Below are 19,049 nucleotides of genomic sequence, written 5' to 3'. Positions count from 1 at the left end.
ACAAAAGGGGCTTCACAGGCAAGGATATTGCTGCCAGTAAGATTGCACCTAAATCAACCATTTATCAGATCATCAAGAACTTCAAGGAGAGCTGTTCAATTGTTGTGAAGAAGGCTTCAGGGTGCCCAAGAAAGTCCAGCAAGCGCCAGGACCGTCTCCTAAAGTTTATTCCGCTCCGGGACCGGGGCACCACCAGTACAGAACTTGCTCAGGAATGGCAGCAGGCAGGTGTGAGTGCATCTGCATGCACAGTGAGGCGAAGACTTTTGGAGGATGGCCTGGTGTCAAGAAGGGCAGCAAAGAAGCCACTTCTCTCCAGGAAAAACATCATGGACAGACTGATATTCTGCAAAAGGTACAGGGATTGGACTGCTGAGGACTGGGGTATAGTCATTTTCTCGGATGAATCCCTTTTCCTATTGTTTAGGGCATCCGGAAAAAGCTTGTCCGGAGAAGACAAGGTGAGCGCTACCATCAGTCCTGTGTCACGCCAATAGTAAAGCATGCTGAGACCATTCATGTGTGGGGTAGCTTCTCAGCCAAGGGAATGGGCTCACTCACCATTTTGCCTAAGAACACAGCCATGAGTAAAGAATGGTACCAACACATCCGCCGTGAGCAACTTCTCCCAACCATCCAGGAACAGTTTGGTGACGAACAATGCCTTTTCCAGCATGATGGAGCACCTTGCCATAAGGCAAAAATGATAACTAAGTTGCTCGGGGAACAAAACATCAATGTTTTGGGTCCATGGCCAGGAAACTCCCCAGACCTTAATCACATTGAGAACTTGTGGTCAACTGGGGGGACAAACTCCAAGCATTGATTATGAAAGAATGGGCTGCCATCAGTCAGGATGTGGCCCAGAAGTTAATTGATAGCATGCCAGGGCGGATTGCAGAGGTCTTGGAAAAGAAGGATCAACACTGCAAATATTGACTCTTTGCATCAACTTCATGTAATTGTCAATAAAAGTATTTTACACGTATGAAATGCTTGTAATTATACTTCAGTATTCCATAGTAACATCTGAAAAAAATATCTAAAGACACTGAAGCAGCAGACTTTGTGAAAATTAATATTTGTGTCATTCTCAAAACTTTTGGCCATGACTGTATAAGGTCTTTACCTACAGTATAACATCCATAAAACAGTCAACATATTAATCATAACCTCATCATCATTCTGACGTGTCGTAACGTTTTTGGATCTGCAAAAACCCCAGCCTTGCTAATAATTCAGTACTGCACAGTATTAATGTTTTATTTACTGGTTAACTAAATAATAACACAGAATAAACAGACACTCTCTACATGAGACAAAGGTCCCTAGTGGACTGACAAAATTTGAAGGCTTGTTACCAAAAGAGGGAGAGGTAGAGAGAGAGAGAGGGCGAGAGAGAGGGAAAGAGACACTTATCGTTGACCATTTGGAAACTACCCTCACAGCAATCATAATACTTTACTCATGAACCATTTGGTGTAAGAAATCATGAATGCATTTACGTGTGAATGCCTTCGTTCGCTGTTTATCTCTGTCGGCACCAAGTCTTCTTGGAAAGGGTTTGGTTGGGCCTTTCCATGGCCCACTTGTACATGCTCTGATTGTCCACCAGAGGTCACTATGTCCTCCTTACTTGTCCGGTCTCCATTGGGGTGTTTCCTCAGAACAGCTACTTAGCTGTATTAGTGATTGTCTGAGAGGGGAGTTTTCTTCTGCCGCCCTTGTGTTGGTGTTCAAAGTCCCAAAACACTTTACACGCTCAGTTGCAGACTGGCGATGTCCTAGTCTGATAGGTGAGGGTATCTTCTTCAAGTGTTGAGGTTCAACGTTTCAACAATATCAAAAGTGTAGCTCTCCGACTCACGTTTCCTGGTCTATTAGGTGGGTTAATTTTCTTCCCAACGTATTGAGGTGCAAAGTTCCAACCATTTCACCATTTCACACTTTTCTGGTCTAATGTTAATTTCATTACCAAGGCTTTTTATGCACTCTGGGTTACATTTCTTCTGCCCTATCCCTTACCTGTTTTTCAACATAGGTGGTGGGGTGTTCGCTTTGTTGTTTTTTCTAATCCTGGATTGCCCCATTAAAACTACATTATCAATATTTAATTATTTAATTTTGTATTATGTAAAGCAGGGATGCCCAACCCTCCTCCTGGAGACCTACTGTCCTGTAAGTTTTCAGTCCAGCCCTAAATTAGCATATATGATTCAGCTTGTTAAGGTCTTGTTTAGCAGCAAATTAGTAGAATCAGGTGTGTTAAATTAGGGTTGGACTGAAAACCCACAGGATGGTAGATCTCCAGGAAGAGGATTGGGCAGCGCTGATATAAAGGAACAGTGCCGGCACATCCTGTAGTCATTGTACTGCGAGTAACAACAGTTTGTGTGTCTGTGATCATTATCATCTGCAACAGAAATACAAAGCCAGAATGTGAACATTGTAAAGGTTAGCTCTATAATATTGCCAATTGTTGGGCACCAAATTTCTGATTCATGTGGTGTATATGAATACTTTTCTAGACCATCATCTTGTATCTATGCGAGATCTGCCTCATTTGGACTTTTGTTATTTTAATCCATGGAAACAGTGAGTGCCTCTCAGAGAATCAGGTGTGACTCCACTAGAGAACAGTCAAGTGGTCTGGTAAGTACAACTAATACAACTGTCAACCCTGGCACATGGTTCAACTTGTTTGCGCAAATATTCAGACCCTTTGCTATGAGACTTGAAATTGAGCTCAGGTGCATCTTGTTTCCATTGATCATCCTTGAGATGTTTCTACAATTTGATTGGAGTCCACCTTTGGTCAATTCAATTGATTGGACATGATTTCAAAAGGCACACACCTGTCTTTATAAGATCCCACAGCTGACAGTGCATGTCAAAGCAAAAAACAAATCCATGAGGTCGAATGAATTGTCCGTAGAGCTCAGAGACAGGATTGTGTCGAGGCACAGATCTGGGTAAGGGTACCAAAACATTTCTAAAGCATTGAATGTCCCCAAGAACACAGTGGCCTATTTCATTCTTAAATGGAAGAAGTTTGGAACCACCTGTACTCTTCCTAGAGCTGGCCACTCAGCCAAACTGAACAATCAGGGGAGAAGGGCCTTGGTCAGGGAGGTGACCAAGAACCCGATGGTCAATTTGAGTTCCTCTGTGGAGATGGGAGATCCTTCCAAAATGACAACCATCTCTGCAGCACTTTCACAATCAGGCCTTTATGGTAGAGTTGCCTGACGGAAGCAATTCCTCTTTTAAAGGCACATGACAGCCCGCTTGGAGTTTGCCAAAGGCACTTAAAGGCTCTCAGACCATAAGAAGCAAGATTCTTTGGTCTGATCAAACCAATATTGAACTCTTTGGCCTGAATGCCAAGCGTCACGTCTGGAGTAAACCTGGCACCATCCCTACGGTGAAGTATGGTGGTGGCAGCATCATGCTGTGGGGATGTTTTTCAGAGGCAGTGACTGGGAGACTAGTCAGGATCAAGGGAAAGATGATCAGAGCAAAGTACAGATTGATCCTTGATTAAAACCTGCTCCAGAGCCCTCAAGACCTCATACTGGGGTTAAGGTTTATCTTCCAACAGGACAACGACCCTTAGCAGACAGCCAAGACAACGCAGGAGTGGCTTTAGGACAAGTCTCTGAATGGCCCAGCCAGAATCCGGACTTGAACCCGATCAAACATCTCTGGATAGACCTGAAAATAGCTGTGCAGCAATGCTCCTCATCCAACCTGACAGAGCTTGGGAGGATCTGTATAGAAGAATGGGAGAAACTGCCCAAATACAGGTGTGACAAGGTTGTAGCGTCGTACCAAGAAGACTCGAGGTATTAATTGCTGCCAAAGGTGCTTCATCAAAGTACTGAGTGAAAGGTTTGAATACTTATGTAAATGGGATATTCCTTTTTTTTTTAACCTGTTGGGGATGGGGGCGCTGTTTAGACTACTTATGCTAATGTGGCTAATTTTTTAAACGGCTTCCCACAAAATCCTTGATCGTACAATATGCATATTATTATTATTATTGGATAGAAAACAGTCTATAGTTTCTATAGGAGTTGAAATTTTGTCTCTAAGTGGAACAGAGCCCATTCTACAGCAATTTCCCTGACATGGAGTCAGATTTGAGAAATGTTGGCCACTTTTCTGAAGTCAGTTAAAAGGGCACTGTCGTTGCTATGACTATACGGACACTTCTTACGTCTTCCCCTGGATGCCTTTACGTGATGACGATTCCAACGGGCTCGATTGCGCGTTCACAGGCCCTACAAATGAAAAAACCCTGAAGCTAGTCATTCTTTGGGAGCTGCGTAACGCGCGTGGAAGACACCGACCCTCTCCTGTTCCAAGCGTTAGTTTAGCCTGTTATATTTCTCCGGTCATCTTTTCACTCGTTATAGGAGTTAAAAACATCATAAGGTAGTTAATTTAAAGCTTTTTATAGCAATTTATATCCGTTTAGTGCGATTTTGGGACATTTATTTTTGCAACGATGTGAAAAGTTGGGCACGCTTTTCAGTTCATCCCGAACGCAGTTGACATTTCCACATGGCAAGAGGACAGCTTTCCACCAAAAGACGATTTCTCCCAAGAAAGGATCCTTTGCCCAAGATACTGATGGAAGAACAGCTCAAGGTAGGACATTTTTATTATGATAAATCGTGTTTCTGTCGAAACATTTTAGTGGCTTAGGACGCCATGTTTTTTGACGTAGCTTCGCTTGGCGCAAACTGTATTGAAAAGTAAGGATAAATTAAAAAACGTAATAACGCAATTGTATTAAGAATTAAATTGTCTATCAATCCCTGTCCACCCTGTATTTTTTAGTCACGTTTATGAGTATTTATGTATAAGAGTAGATCACTGTCTAAGTGGCGCAAGGACATTTTCTGACCAACTGAGCTACATTTCACATTGTCTAACCATGATTTTGGGGGCTAAATATAAACATTTTCGATCAAACTGTATATGCATGTTGTAATGTGATGTTACAGGAGTGTCATCGGAAGAATTCTGAGAAGGTTAGTGAAAAAATTAATATCTTTTGGCGATGTTGACTTTTATCGCTCACTTTGGCTAGAATCAATGCTGGGCTGCTAATTGCTATGTGCTAAGCTAATATAACGATTTATTGTGTTTTCGCTGTAAGACACTTAGAAAATCTGAAATATTGTCTGTATTCACAGGATCTGTGTCTTTCGATTCGTGTATGCTGTGTATTTTTACGAAATGTTTGATGATTAGTAGTTAGGTAAACACGTTGCTCATTGTAATTATTCTAGTCCATTTGTGATGGTGGGTGCAATTGCAAACTATGAAGTCTACCTGAAATATGCACTTTTTTCTAACAAAACCTATTCCATACCATAAATATGTTATCAGACTGTCATCTAATGAGTTTTTTTGTTGGTTAGGGGCTATAAATATCTTAGTTTAGCCGAATTGGTGATGGCTACTGGTGTTGGTGGACAAATAAAAGATGGTGGATTATGCTAATGTGTTTTTAGGTAATAGATGTACATCTTTACATATTGTGTCTTCCCTGTAAAACATTTTAAAAATCGGAAATGTTGACTGGATTCACAAGATCTGTGTCTTTCATTAGCTGTATTGGACTTTAATGTGTGAAAGTTAAATATTTAAAAAAAATATTTTTTTTGAATTTCGCGGCACTGGTTTTTCAGTGGGGGGGGGGGGGTGTGCCGCTAGCGCCACGCTGATCCTAGACAGGTTTAATACATTTGCAAACATTTCTGAATCTGTTTTTGCTTTGTCGTTATGGGGTGTTGATTGATGAGGGGAAACACCTGTTTTATCCATTTCAGAATAAGACTGTAACGTAACAAAATGCGGAAAAAGTCAAGGGGTCTGAATACTTTCCGAATGCAGAATAAGCCTAATCATGAACTAAATAGCTCTTCCTGTCACGTCTACTCCCGTGTTCGACGTCGCCGGTATACTTAACACCGGTCGTGGGATCCATTATTACGCACACCTGGCATCAATCATTAAGCGCACCTGTACTTCATCATGAGGCACACCATTACCTCTCCTATATCTGGCACTCCCTTAGGATCCTTCCCCAGTCAGTATTGTTCCTGTGTTCATGCGTAGACGCTACTGTTATGTTGTTTCGTTCCATGTTTGTTGTTTTATTAAACGTTTCACCTGCTCCTCGACTCACAGCGTCTTCGTTACACATTCAATGTAAAATCTCTATTGAGAATGTTTTTAATCGTGGTCTATGTTTAATCTGAGTCTGGGATATATTGCATCATTAAGCAATATCTTGCTGCAATGTAGGCCATCAAATTGGTGCACACTTACTACTGTACTGTGGCCACGTGGGGAGATCCTGTTTGGCAACGGAAGTAACCTAACTATTGGTAAGTAATGAATATTATGTGTTAGTGTCGAAATTATAGAAGAAGGTTTAGTAATATTTAAGTGGTGCATATACACTGTGTACAAAACATTAAGAACATCTTCCTAATATTGACTCTACAAGGTGTTGGAAGCGTTCCACAGGGATGCTGGCACATGTTGACTATAAAGGTGAGCTCTCTGGTATTACAAACTGTAGTTGAACACCTAATACATTGTATGATTAATACACAATACTTGTCATCAAGTATAATACCTCTGTCTTTACATTTTGTCATGTTGATGTTGTTTTTATTAATGTTAACAGTGAGTGTTGCTCAACATATTGAACATGACAACTCAACCACTGAATGTGATCAGGTAAATAAATACAATTGTTATTTTTGAGTTAGAGCCATCTTCATTTTCTTCAGGCGATCGAAGATAGCGTGTATATAAATATGCTGAAGTCGGGAAGGGCACTCTCCTGGGCTACGGCAGTTTGGGAACAACAATCTGCCGTTTTCGGTCATTTGGAGGAATTCGTGTTAGAGGTGAGATGTTTTGAGTCTCCGGTATCCGGGAGAAAGGCGACCAGCAAACTGCTTGACTTAAGTCAAAACTCCCGTAGTGTGGCAGACTACACGTTGGAATTTTGCACGTTGGCCGCCGAGAGTGCCTGGAATCAGGAGTCTCTTTTAGATACTTTTCTGCCAGGATTATCTGAGGAGGTAAAGGATGAGCTAGGTGCTCGGGAACTGTAGGTGGACCTTGACTCCTTTATTGCCTTAACCATTAAAATTGATGGACGCCTAAGGGAATACAAGAGTCTGGTCTCGGGAACACTCGTGTACCCAATATGGTGCGTTCACCTCCTATGGAATCTGGAAGTTAACGAAAGGAGCTCTTCCGAGAGACGTCGAAGCCACCTGAGCTCTCTCGTGAATCTACAACGGGTGAATCTGAATCTACGTGAATCTACGACTTATGCAGTCGGGAAGAACTAGGCTATCAGTTTGGGACCGCTCACGGAGGATGAATAATAACGGTTGTCTGTACTGTGGAGGGGCACGACATTTTATAGCTAGCTACCTGCCCTATTAGGAAACCCTTCTCCCTAGTGGGTACCAGTACTATGGTGAGTCAGACTGGGAGTTCCCTAATTCCCATCACCCTCCCACCCTTTTTTGTGCTGTGGGGAGACCAATCTAAGTCTCTCAAAGTGCTAATTTTATTTCATTTATTTAATTTATTTTATTTCACCTTTATTTAACCAGGTAGGCAAGTTGAGAACAAGTTCTCCTTTACAATTGCGACATGGCCAAGATAAAGCAAAGCAGTTCGACACATACAACAACACAGAGTTACACATGGAATAAAACACACATGCAGTCAATAATACAGTAGAAAACAAATAAGTATTTACAATGTGAGCAAATGAGGTGAGATAAGGGAGGTAAAGGCAAAAAAAGGCCATGGTGGCGAAGACACACTGTTCTCCTGTACAAGTCTCAGAAAGTACTGTACACTGTAGAGACACAGAGTCTCCTGGATGGACTAGATAAGGCACTGGATGCAGCTCCAGAGTTATATTGGTTAACCTCTTTCCACTGGAACCTAAGTGGTTTATTTTGTTGGATGAAGGACATTCTCAAGTTTAAATTAAGCAGGAACTGTAGCATTAATAGCACAACTTTGAGACAGTGTGCATCTACAACAATGCACCAAGATGAACTTTATGATATCCGCTGTTGACTATACTGTACACTGATAATAATGTACTGAAATATACAGTTCAAATGAAATTACCATTTGTAGCCAAACAGGTTCCATTTCTATAATCCATTTGATACTTTGTTCCCAATCCACAGTAGTAGGTTGCCTCATCTGACGTGTTGATATTACTGATAACAAGATGAGATATGTCTTCAGCTTTGTCCACTTTAAAACGTAGGTTATTAAACTTTCCAGAAAGAACAGGTTTGGAAGAATCAGTAATAGCTGCCACAACGTGGGGCATTTGACCAATAGTTTGTTTGTACCAGTACAGGAATTGAAAATGTTTTATCAGCGAATAGGCATGATAGAGATATGGAGTCTCCGAGCTGAACAGTGGTCAGTGGAACTGGCTGATTAACTTCTTCATTTTGAATCAGGTCTGCAATAGATCTGAAAGCCGTTTTGCAGATACATTAACTTTGCCAATTCAGACATCAATTTGTAGAATAATTACCAAAGTGGTCAGAGCTATCTGGACATGGGCTTGGACAAAGCCTAACCACTGTTTTAAAACCATGGAAAACGTACCGATATGGTGATATTTTCTCTCATAGCTGTCAAAACTACATTTATATAGCTACAGTATTCCATCCTCTTTCTGCACTACTGCACTACTTTTCAATAGTCTAAGATGTAGATTACACATTCAGTTTTAAAATATGAGGTTCAGTAAGACAATTGGTTAGGCATGCACTTACAAAGTTGAGTGAGAAGTACCGAAACAAAGTTGGTTCTGATCATCTTGCTAAGTTCCTTCCCTTAACCATGACACACGTAATGACTGATGTGAAAAAAGGAGAAGAACTATTCATTTTAATTGTTGCCATGTAAGAATGACCTGATTGGTTGTGCAACACTTCCTGTAGATGGTTTTCCATGAACAAGAGTCTGGACATGGTATCACTTTAAAATACACCTTTAACTATAATGTGATTTGTTGGCCTTTATGTATTGATCATTGATGCCATTAATGCCATAATTCATACCTGAGCAAAAGTAAAGATACCTTAATAGAAAATGACTCAAGTAAAAGTGAATGTCAAACAAAAAAATACTACTTGAGTAGAAAATACATAAACTATGAAATAAAACATATGGAATCATTTCATTAGAAAAATGCTTTAAATAAACCAAAATATATTTAATATTTGAGATTCTTCCAAGTAGCCACCTTTTGCCTTGATGACACCTTTGAACACTTGGCATTCTCTCAACCTTGTTCAGGAAGTAGTCACATGGAATGCATTTAAATGAACATGTGTGCCTTGTTAAACGTTAATTTGTGGAATTTCTTTCCTTCTTAATGCATTTGAGACAATCAGTTGTGTTGTGACAAGGTAGGAGTGGTATACAGAAGATAGCACTATTTGGTAAAAGACATTACATTTTACATTTAAGTCATTTAGCAGACTAAGTCCATATTGTGGCAAGAACAGCTCAAATAAGCAAAGAGAATTGACAGTCCATGATTACTTTAAGACATGAAGGTCAGTCAATCTGGAACATTTCACACACTTTTCTTCAAAGGCAGTAGAAGTAACCATCAAGCTCCATGATGGAACTGGCTCTCATGAGGACCGTCACAGGAAAGGAAGACCCAGAATTACCTCTGCTGCAGAGGATAAGTTCATTAGAGTTAGCTGCACCTCAGATTGCAGACCAAATACATGCTTCACAGAGTTCAAGTAACAGACACATCTCAACATCAACTGTTCAGAGGAGACTATGTGAATCACACCTTCATGGTTGAATTGCTGCAAAGAAACCACTACTAAAGGACACCAATAAGAAGAAGAGACTTGCTTGGGCCAAGAAATACGAGCAATGGACATTAGACCAGTGGAAATCTGTCCAAATTTGAGATTTTTGGATCCAATCACCGTGTCTTTGTGAGATGCATAGTAGGTGAACGGATGATCTCTGCATGTGTGGTTCCCACCGTGAAGCATGGAGGAGGTGTGATGGTGTGGGGCTGCTTTGCAGGTGACACTGTCAGTGACTTCTGACCCACTGGGAATGTGATGTAAGAAATAAAAGCTGAAATAAATCATTCTCTCTACTACTATTCTGACATTTCACGTTCTTAAAAAAAAGTGGTGATCCTCACTGACCTAAGACAGGGAATTTTTACTAGGATTAAATGTCAGGAATTGTGAAAAAGTGAGTTCAAATGTATTTGGCTCAGGTGTATGTAAACTTCCAACTTCAACTGTACATACTAACTCAATTAGCCCGACTAACCAGTGCATGTATATAGCCTTGCTACTGTTATGGCCTCGCTACTGTATTTAGCCTCGCTACTGTTATTTTTCACTGTCTTTTTACTCTTGTTTTTATTTCTTTACTTATCTATTGTTCACCTAATGCACTGTTGGTTAGGGTCTGTAAGTAAGCATTCCACTTTAAGGTCTACAGCTGTTGTATTCGGCGCACGTGACAAATAAACTTTTATTTGATTTAGTTATTACCTATTGTAACAAGCAACAGCCATGAGCTACAGCAAATAACTATGTCACACATAAATCACACTATTCTGACAGAAACTGAATTGTATAAACAATGGCAACAAAATGTAAAACGTAAATATAATTAATCTGATTGCTGGATGATTAGCATTGAATTATTCATTTTCAGTCCCATCCAAAGCTTTTCACATTGCAGTAAACACTCTCTCATCGTGTTGCTCTTGGCCTTGGCTGGAGTTGTGTTTTGAAGGAAAGAGAGAGCAGAGTACTGTGCACGTCCTCACCGTTTCCCCGAGAAAAAAAAATATAATAACACATTACTGAGACAAACAATTGGAACATTTTCATTAAATCTAAGATTTCTCCGAGTTCTACTTTACCCTCCACATGATTAATTATGTAATATTTCGGATTAGTGGTCCATACTTATGCCTTGGTCTTAGCTGCTGGCAAAACGTAATAATGTCTGTTGAATAGTTGTGATGATTGCATGGCCAGTAGTTAATTATAATTCAGATAAAATTATTTCATTCCTGATCACTGATCACTGCTGATTAGAATTGGGAGCTTCACCACAGGATTGAAGTGGGATGGTTCCTGCTACAGTAAGAATACATCAAATTACTCCCTTTGATCAGTTAATTACCGTTTATGATCAAAGAAACAAGTATTTTTCTTAGTTAAGGCAAGGTGAACAAAACATACAGAACATAACTAGAGAAGTATTACCCATGGGGGATGTCCAAATACTTACAGCCATTAACCTGTTTGGGCTGCAGGGGCAGTATTGAGTAGCCAGATAAAAGGTGCCCATTTCAAACGGCCTCGTACTCAATTCTTGCTCGTACAATATGCATATCATTATTACTACTGGATAGAAAACACTCTCTAGTTTCTAAAACCTTTTGAATTATATCTGTGAGTAAAACAGAACTCATTTGGCACAAACTTCCTGACCAGGAAGTGGAAAGTCTGAAATCGAGGCTCTGTTCTGGGTCCTGCCTATAAATGGGCATGATATGTATTAGTATACATGCACCTCATACACCTTCCTCTGGATGTCAAGAGGCGGTGAGAGAAGAAATGGGGTGTTTATCTTGGTCTGAAGTGGAATACAAGCTCTTTGTATGATGTGTCACCCATTTCCTGTTTTCAGGAAGGCGCGAGAAGGAACCTGGATTTACCTTCTGTTTAGCTGCCGTTATGGACGACTAATATCTCCGGCTTTGATTTTATTTGATACATGTGACAATATCATCGTAAAGTATGTTTCGCAACCTGCACTTGAGCTGGCTGTTGTCATATTGTGGGCGGCCTCGGGCTTGCAGCCAGAAGAAGTTAATCTGATTATTTAAACCCAAACTAAAGTCTAAAACATATGTACAAATTAACTTCTTCTGGCTACAAGCCCGAGGCCGGCCACAATATGACAACAGCCACTTCAAGTGCAGGGCGCGAAATTCAAAATATATTTTTTTGAAATATTTAACTTTCATACATTAACAAGTCCAATACAGCAAATGAAAGGTACACATCTTGTGAATCCAGCCAACATGTCCGATTTTTTTAATGTTTTACAGCGAAAACAGCACGTATATTTATGTTAGCTCACCACCAAATACAAAAAAGGACAGACATTTTTCACAGCACAGGTAGCATGCACAAAGCCAACCTAACTAACCAAGAACCAACCAAACTAACCAACAAACAACTTCATCAGATGACAGTCTTATAACATGTTATTCAATAAATCTATGTTTTGTTCAAAAAATTTGCCTATTTCAGGTATATATCATAGTTTACATTGCAGCTACAATCAGAAATTGCACCGAAAGCAGCCAGAATAATTACAGACGCCAACGTCAAATACCTAAATACTCATTATAAAACATTTCTGAAAAATACATAGTGTACAGCAAATGAAAGACAAGAATCTTGTGAATCCAGCCAATATTTCCGATTTCTTAAGTGTTTTACAGCGAAAACACAATATAGCGTTATATTAGCTTACCACAATAGCCAGATACACAAGCCATTCCCCAGTAGCAAAAGTTAGCGATCGTAACAAACCAGCAAAAGATATGTCATTTTTGACTTACCTTGATAAGCTTCATCAGATGACAGTCCTATAACATCAGGTTATACATACACTTATGTTTTGTTCAAAAATGTGCATATTTAGAGCTGAAATCAGTGGTTATACATTGTGCTAACGTAGCATCTTTTTCCCACAACGTCCGGATATTTTTCGGACACTTTTTCTGACACACATATTCTGACCAAATAACTATTCATAAACATAACAAAAAAATACATGTTGTATAGGAAATGATAGATACACTAGTTCTTAATGCAATCGCTGTGTTAGAATTCTAAAAATACATTACGATATGCAGTTTACGTTATGGCGAGAGAGTACCCAAAACCAGCCGCAAACGACTAGTTCACATGTACGACAGATATATGAAATAGCATCATAAAATGTTTCCTACTTTTGATGATCTTTCATCAGAATGTTGTACAAGGGGTCCTTTGTCGGGAACAATCGTTGTTTGGATTTAGAACGGCCTCTTTCCCTCTCGATTTAGCAAGCACACTTGCCAAGTGGCGCGAATCTCTCCATCGTCAACAAACTCAGAGAACGGAACACGGCAAAACTTCCGAAAAAATTTCAATAATCTGATTAAACTATATTGAAAAAACATACTTTGCGATGTTATTGTCCCATGTATCAAATAAAATCAAAGCCGGAGATATTAGTCGTCTATAACGACAGCTGTACAGATGTTAAGGCTGTCGCTCTCCTCATCCTCAGATGAGGTGAGGAGAGAAGGATCTTCAGACCAAAATGCGGTTTGCGGGAAATAAGCCATCTTTTATTTTATAACAACGATGAAGATGGCAACACGAAAACAAACACTTTAACAAACTTACAAAATAACAAAACGACGTAGAACGAAACCTGAACATAAACTTACATAACTGAACGTAAACTCACGAACAGGAAACAGACGACATCGAAACGTAATGAACAGCCAAACAGTCCCATATGTGAAAATACATCGAACACGAGAGACATCACAGGAGACAATCACCCACAAACAAACAGTGAGAACGCCCTACCTAAATATGACTCTTAATTAGAGGAAAACGCAAACCACCTGCCTCTAATCAAGAGCCATACCAGGTAACCCAAAACCAACATAGAAACAGATAACATAGACTGCCCACCCAAAACACATGCCCTGACCATAAACACATAAAAAACAACATAAAACAGGTCAGGACTGTTACAGAACCCCCCCCTCAAGGTGCGAACGCCGGGCGCACCAGCACAAAGTCCAGGGGAGGGTCTGGGTGGGCAGTTGACCACGGTGGTGGCTCCGGCTCAGGACGCTCTCCCCACACCACCATAGTCACTCCCCTCTTCTGTCTACCCCTTCCACTGACCACCCTAAAACTACCTTCCCCTAAATAAACAGCCAGCACCGGGACAAGGGGCAGCACCGGGACAAGGGGTAGCACCGGGACAAGGGGCAGCACCGGAACAAGGGGCAGCACCAGGATAAGGACCAGCACCGGAATAAGGGGCAGCACCGGGACAAGGGGCAGCACCGGGACAAGGGGCAGCACCGGGACAAGGGGCAGCACCGGGACAAGGGGCAGCACCGGGACAAGGGGCAACACCGGGACAATGGGCAGCACCGGGACAAGGGGCAGCACCGGGACAAGGGGCAGCACCGGGACAAGGGGCAGCACCGGGACAAGGGGCAGCACCGGGACAAGGGGCAGATCCCGGCTGAAGGACTCTGGCAGGTCCTGGCTGAGGGACTCTGGCAGGTCCTGGCTGGACGGCTCTGGCAGGTCCTGGCTGGACGGCTCTGGCAGGTCCTGGCTGGACGGCTCTGGCAGGTCCTGGCTGGACGGCTCTGGCAGGTCATAGCAGGACGGCTCTGGCAGGTCCTGGCTGGACGGCTCTGGCAGGTCCTGGCTGGACGGCTCTGGCAGGTCCTGGCTGGACGGCTCTGGCAGGTCCTGGCTGGACGGCTCTGGCTGTTCATGGCAGGACGGCTCTGGCTGGTCATGGCAGGACGGCTCTGGCTGGTCATGGCTCGCTGGCGGCTCTGGCAGATCCTGTCTGGTTGGCGGCTCTGGCAGATCCTGTCTGGTTGGCGGCTCTGGCAGATCCTGTCTGGTTGGCGGCTCTGGCAGATCCTGTCTGGTTGGCGGCTCTGGCAGATCCTGTCTGGTTGGCGGCTCTGGCAGATCCTGTCTGGCGGGCGGCTCTAGCGGCTCCTGTCTGGCGGGCGGCTCTAGCGGCTCCTGTCTGGCGGACGGCTCTGTAGGCTCATGGCAGACGGGCGGCTTTGCAGGCTCATGACAGACGGGCGGCTTTGCAGGCTCATGGCAGACGGATGGCTCAGACGGCGCTGGGGAGACGGATGGCTCATATGGCGCTGGGGAGACGGATGGCTCAGATGGCGCTGGGGAGACGGATGGCTCAGATGGCGCTGGGGAGACGGATGGCTCAGATGGCGCTGGGGAGACGGATGGCTCTGTAGGGAGGAGAAGGAGAGACAGCCTGGTGCGTGGTCTAGGCACTGGCTGCGCTGGAGAGGAGGAAACAGCAGGAGAGAGAACCCGGAGAGACAGCCTGGTACGGGGGGCTGCCACCGGAGGACTGGTACATGGAGGTGGCACCGGGTCTACCGGACCGTGAAGGAGGACACGTGCTCTTGAGCACCGAGCCTCCCCAACCCTACCAGGTTGAATGATCCCCGTAGCCCTGCCAGTGCAGCGAGGTGGAATAGCCCGCACTGGCCTATGCAGGCGAACCGGGGACACCACCTGTAAGGCTGGTGCCATGTACGCCGGCCCGAGGAGACGTACTGGAGGCCAGATACGTTGGGCCGGCTTCATGACATCCGGCTCGATGCCCAACCTAGCCCTCCCAGTGCGGCAAGGTGGAATAGCCCGCACTGGGCTAAGCACGCGTACTGGGGACACCGTGCGCTTTACCGCATAACACGGTGTCTTACCAGTACGACGCCTTCTACCTCCACGGTAAGCACGGGGAGTTGGCTCGGGTATCCTACCCGGCTTTGCCACACTCCTCGTGTGCCCCCCCCCAAGAAATTTTTTGGTCTGACTCACGGGCTCCCAACCGCGTCGTCGCGCTGCCTCCTCATACCAGCGCCTCTCAGCCTTCGCTGCCTCCAACTCCTCCTTTGGACGGCGATATTCCCCTGGTTGAGCCCAAGGTCCTCTACCGTCCAGGATCTCCTCCCAAGTCCAGAAGTCCTTGTTGCTCCGTAGAGCATTCCCATACCGCTTGGTCTTAGCGTGGTGGGTGATTCTGTTAAGGCTGTCGCTCTCCTCATCCTCAGATGAGGTGAGGAGAGAAGGATCTTCAGACCAAAATGCGGTTTGCGGGAAATAAGCCATCTTTTATTTTATAACAACGATGAAGATGGCAACACGAAAACAAACACTTTAACAAACTTACAAAATAACAAAACGACGTAGAACGAAACCTGAACATAAACTTACATAACTGAACGTAAACTCACGAACAGGAAACAGACGACATCGAAACGTAATGAACAGCCAAACAGTCCCATATGTGAAAATACATCGAACACGAGAGACATCACAGGAGACAATCACCCACAAACAAACAGTGAGAACGCCCTACCTAAATATGACTCTTAATTAGAGGAAAACGCAAACCACCTGCCTCTAATCAAGAGCCATACCAGGTAACCCAAAACCAACATAGAAACAGATAACATAGACTGCCCACCCAAAACACATGCCCTGACCATAAACACATAAAAAACAACATAAAACAGGTCAGGACTGTTACAACAGAAGGCAAATCCAGGTCCCTTGACACGCTCTCCAGAAAACAGGAAACTGGTGACACGTAACATACAAAGATCATTTATTCGAGCCCAGATCAAGTTACACACTCCATTTCTTCTCTCACTGCTTGTCGGCATCTAGTGGAAGACGTATGATGTGCATCATAACAAATAAATATCAAGGACTTTAATAGGCAGGCCTTAGAAGAGAGCATCGATTTCAGATTTTCCACTTCCTGTCAGGAAGTTTGCTGCAAAAGGAGTTCTGTTTTACTCACATATATAATTCAAACGGTTTTAGAAACTAGAGAGTGTTTTCTATCCAATAGTAATAATAATATGCATATTGTACCAGCAAGAATTGAGTACGAGGCCGTTTGAAATGGGCACCTTTTATCTGGCTACTCAATACTGCCCCTGCAGCCCAAACAGGTTAACCAAATGCTTCTCAGATAAAATTATTAATATTACAATTTACTTACTTAAAACAGTCAAAGAACTTCTTATTCTTCCTTGTGTACATGAGGTAGATTAGCAGAACAATACACATTAATACTGCTTCCCCGAGGATGAATGGTTCTTGAATCAGCACATTCCTTCTGTGGTTTTCCATTAACAAGAAAGAAATGAAAGCAGTCAGAAGTAAATTCCATCTTCATATGGAAAGCGTAATCCTAAATACTGAAAATCAACTGTTCTTCACAATGATTTCATAATGTACTCTATATCAAGACAGTGAAGTACTGTTCAACAGGGCAAAACATGGAAGCTGATATTAAATATGTATAATTTACCCTTCATCTCCTATCAATATCCAATTTTGTTCCATTGCCCAACAGGATCTCCCCACATGTGGCTAAAGCACAGTAGTAAGTCCCGGCATCAGTGAGACTGAGGTTGTTCTTGGAGAGGCTGTAGACACAGCTCTGTGAAAGAAAGGGAGTCTCAGGGATTTTCTCACACTCATCACTCCTGTTCCCAGGGGTGTAAATGACTCCTGGATGGGAGTCTCCTGATCCAGCTCTGAACCAGTACACAATTTGATCTCCTGTACAGGTCTCAGAGAGTACTGTACACTGTAGAGTCAGAGTCTCCTGGATGGACTGGGTCAGACTCTGCCTGTTGCTCCACAGTCTTGGAGTTGGCCTGTGAGCCTTCCAAATACATTCGTTTTCATGTATTCCAAATTTAAAAGTGATACAACCCAATATGTTCATAACAACTCTATTTTTTAGGTGGTGGGAAAAAGCAACAAAGATACTTTTCAAATGGACAAAAGTAAAACCGCATTAGTTTGAATTATTGTTATTGTAGACAGGACTCAAGAGTATTACCACCACATGCTTAATTCTTATGGCTGCAATCCCGGTAACAGGATCGATATGACAACAGCCAGTGAAAGTGCAGGGCGCCAAATTCAAACAACAGAAATCTCATAATTAACATTGCTCAAACATACATGTGTTTTATACCATTTTAAATGTAATCTTGTTGTTAATCCCACCAAAGTGTCCGATTTCAAATAGGCTTTTCAGTGAAAGCACCACAAACGATTATGTTAGATCACCACCAAGCCACAGAAAAAACACAGCCATTTTTCCAGCCAAAGAGAGGAGTCACAAATAGTGCAAATTGAGATAAAATTAATCACTAACCTTTGATGATCTTCATCAGATGACATTCATAGGACTTCATATTACACAATACATATATGTCTTGTTCGATTAAGTTCATATTTATATCCAAAAACCTCCGTTTACATTGGCGCCATGTTCAGAAATGCCTCCAAAATATCTGGAGAAATTGCAGAGAGCCACGTCAAATAACAGAAATACTCACCATAAAAAGATACATGTTTTACATAGAATTGCAACCGCTGTGTCAGATTTCAAAAAGCTTTACGGCAAAACACAATATTCAATAATCTGAAAACAGCGTTCAGCCACAAAAGCAAGCAATACAGTTACCCGCCCAAATTGTGTAGTCAACAAATCTCATAAAAAGCATTATAAATCTTCACTTACCTTTGCTGATCTTTGTCAGAATGCACTCCCAGGACTCCCACTTCCACGATAAATGTTCTTTTTTTTTCTTCGAAAATGTTCATGATTTATGTCCAAATAGCTATTTTTGTTGCGTGTTTGGTATACAAATCCAACGTCAGGGAAGCGCGTTCACTAAAACCTGACGAAATGTCCAAAAGTTCCGTAACAGTCCGTAGAAACATGTCAAACGATGTATTGAATCAATCTTTAGAATGTTGTTAACATAATTCTTCAGTAACGTTCCAACCGGAGAATTACATTGACTTCAGATGAGAGATGGAACGGAGCTCCCTCTTATGTGAATGCACATGGTCAAAGAATGGTCACCTCATAGCAGTGGTGACTCATTCCTGTCTCCTTCGGCCCCCCTTCACAGCAGAGTCATCAGACAAAGTTCTACAGACTATTGACATCTAGTTGAAGCCGTAGAAAACTCATCCATATCTCGCTGTAATTTCAATGGAAGCTTGGTTGAAAATCTACCAGCCTCAGAAAAAATCCAAACAGGAAGTGGA

General features: G+C 42.5%; 1 pseudogene; it reads right to left on the bottom strand.

Annotated features, from left to right (window-relative positions):
- Nucleotides 1-17,656, bottom strand: part of LOC129856804 (uncharacterized) — a 36,249-nt pseudogene extending 18,593 nt beyond the window's left edge.
- Between the last annotated feature and the right edge of the window lie 1,393 nt (nt 17,657-19,049).

Source organism: Salvelinus fontinalis, chromosome 6 (genome assembly GCF_029448725.1).
Source record: "Salvelinus fontinalis isolate EN_2023a chromosome 6, ASM2944872v1, whole genome shotgun sequence".
Classification (NCBI taxonomy): domain Eukaryota; kingdom Metazoa; phylum Chordata; class Actinopteri; order Salmoniformes; family Salmonidae; genus Salvelinus; species Salvelinus fontinalis.
This window is presented reverse-complemented; position numbering and strand designations above follow the sequence as displayed.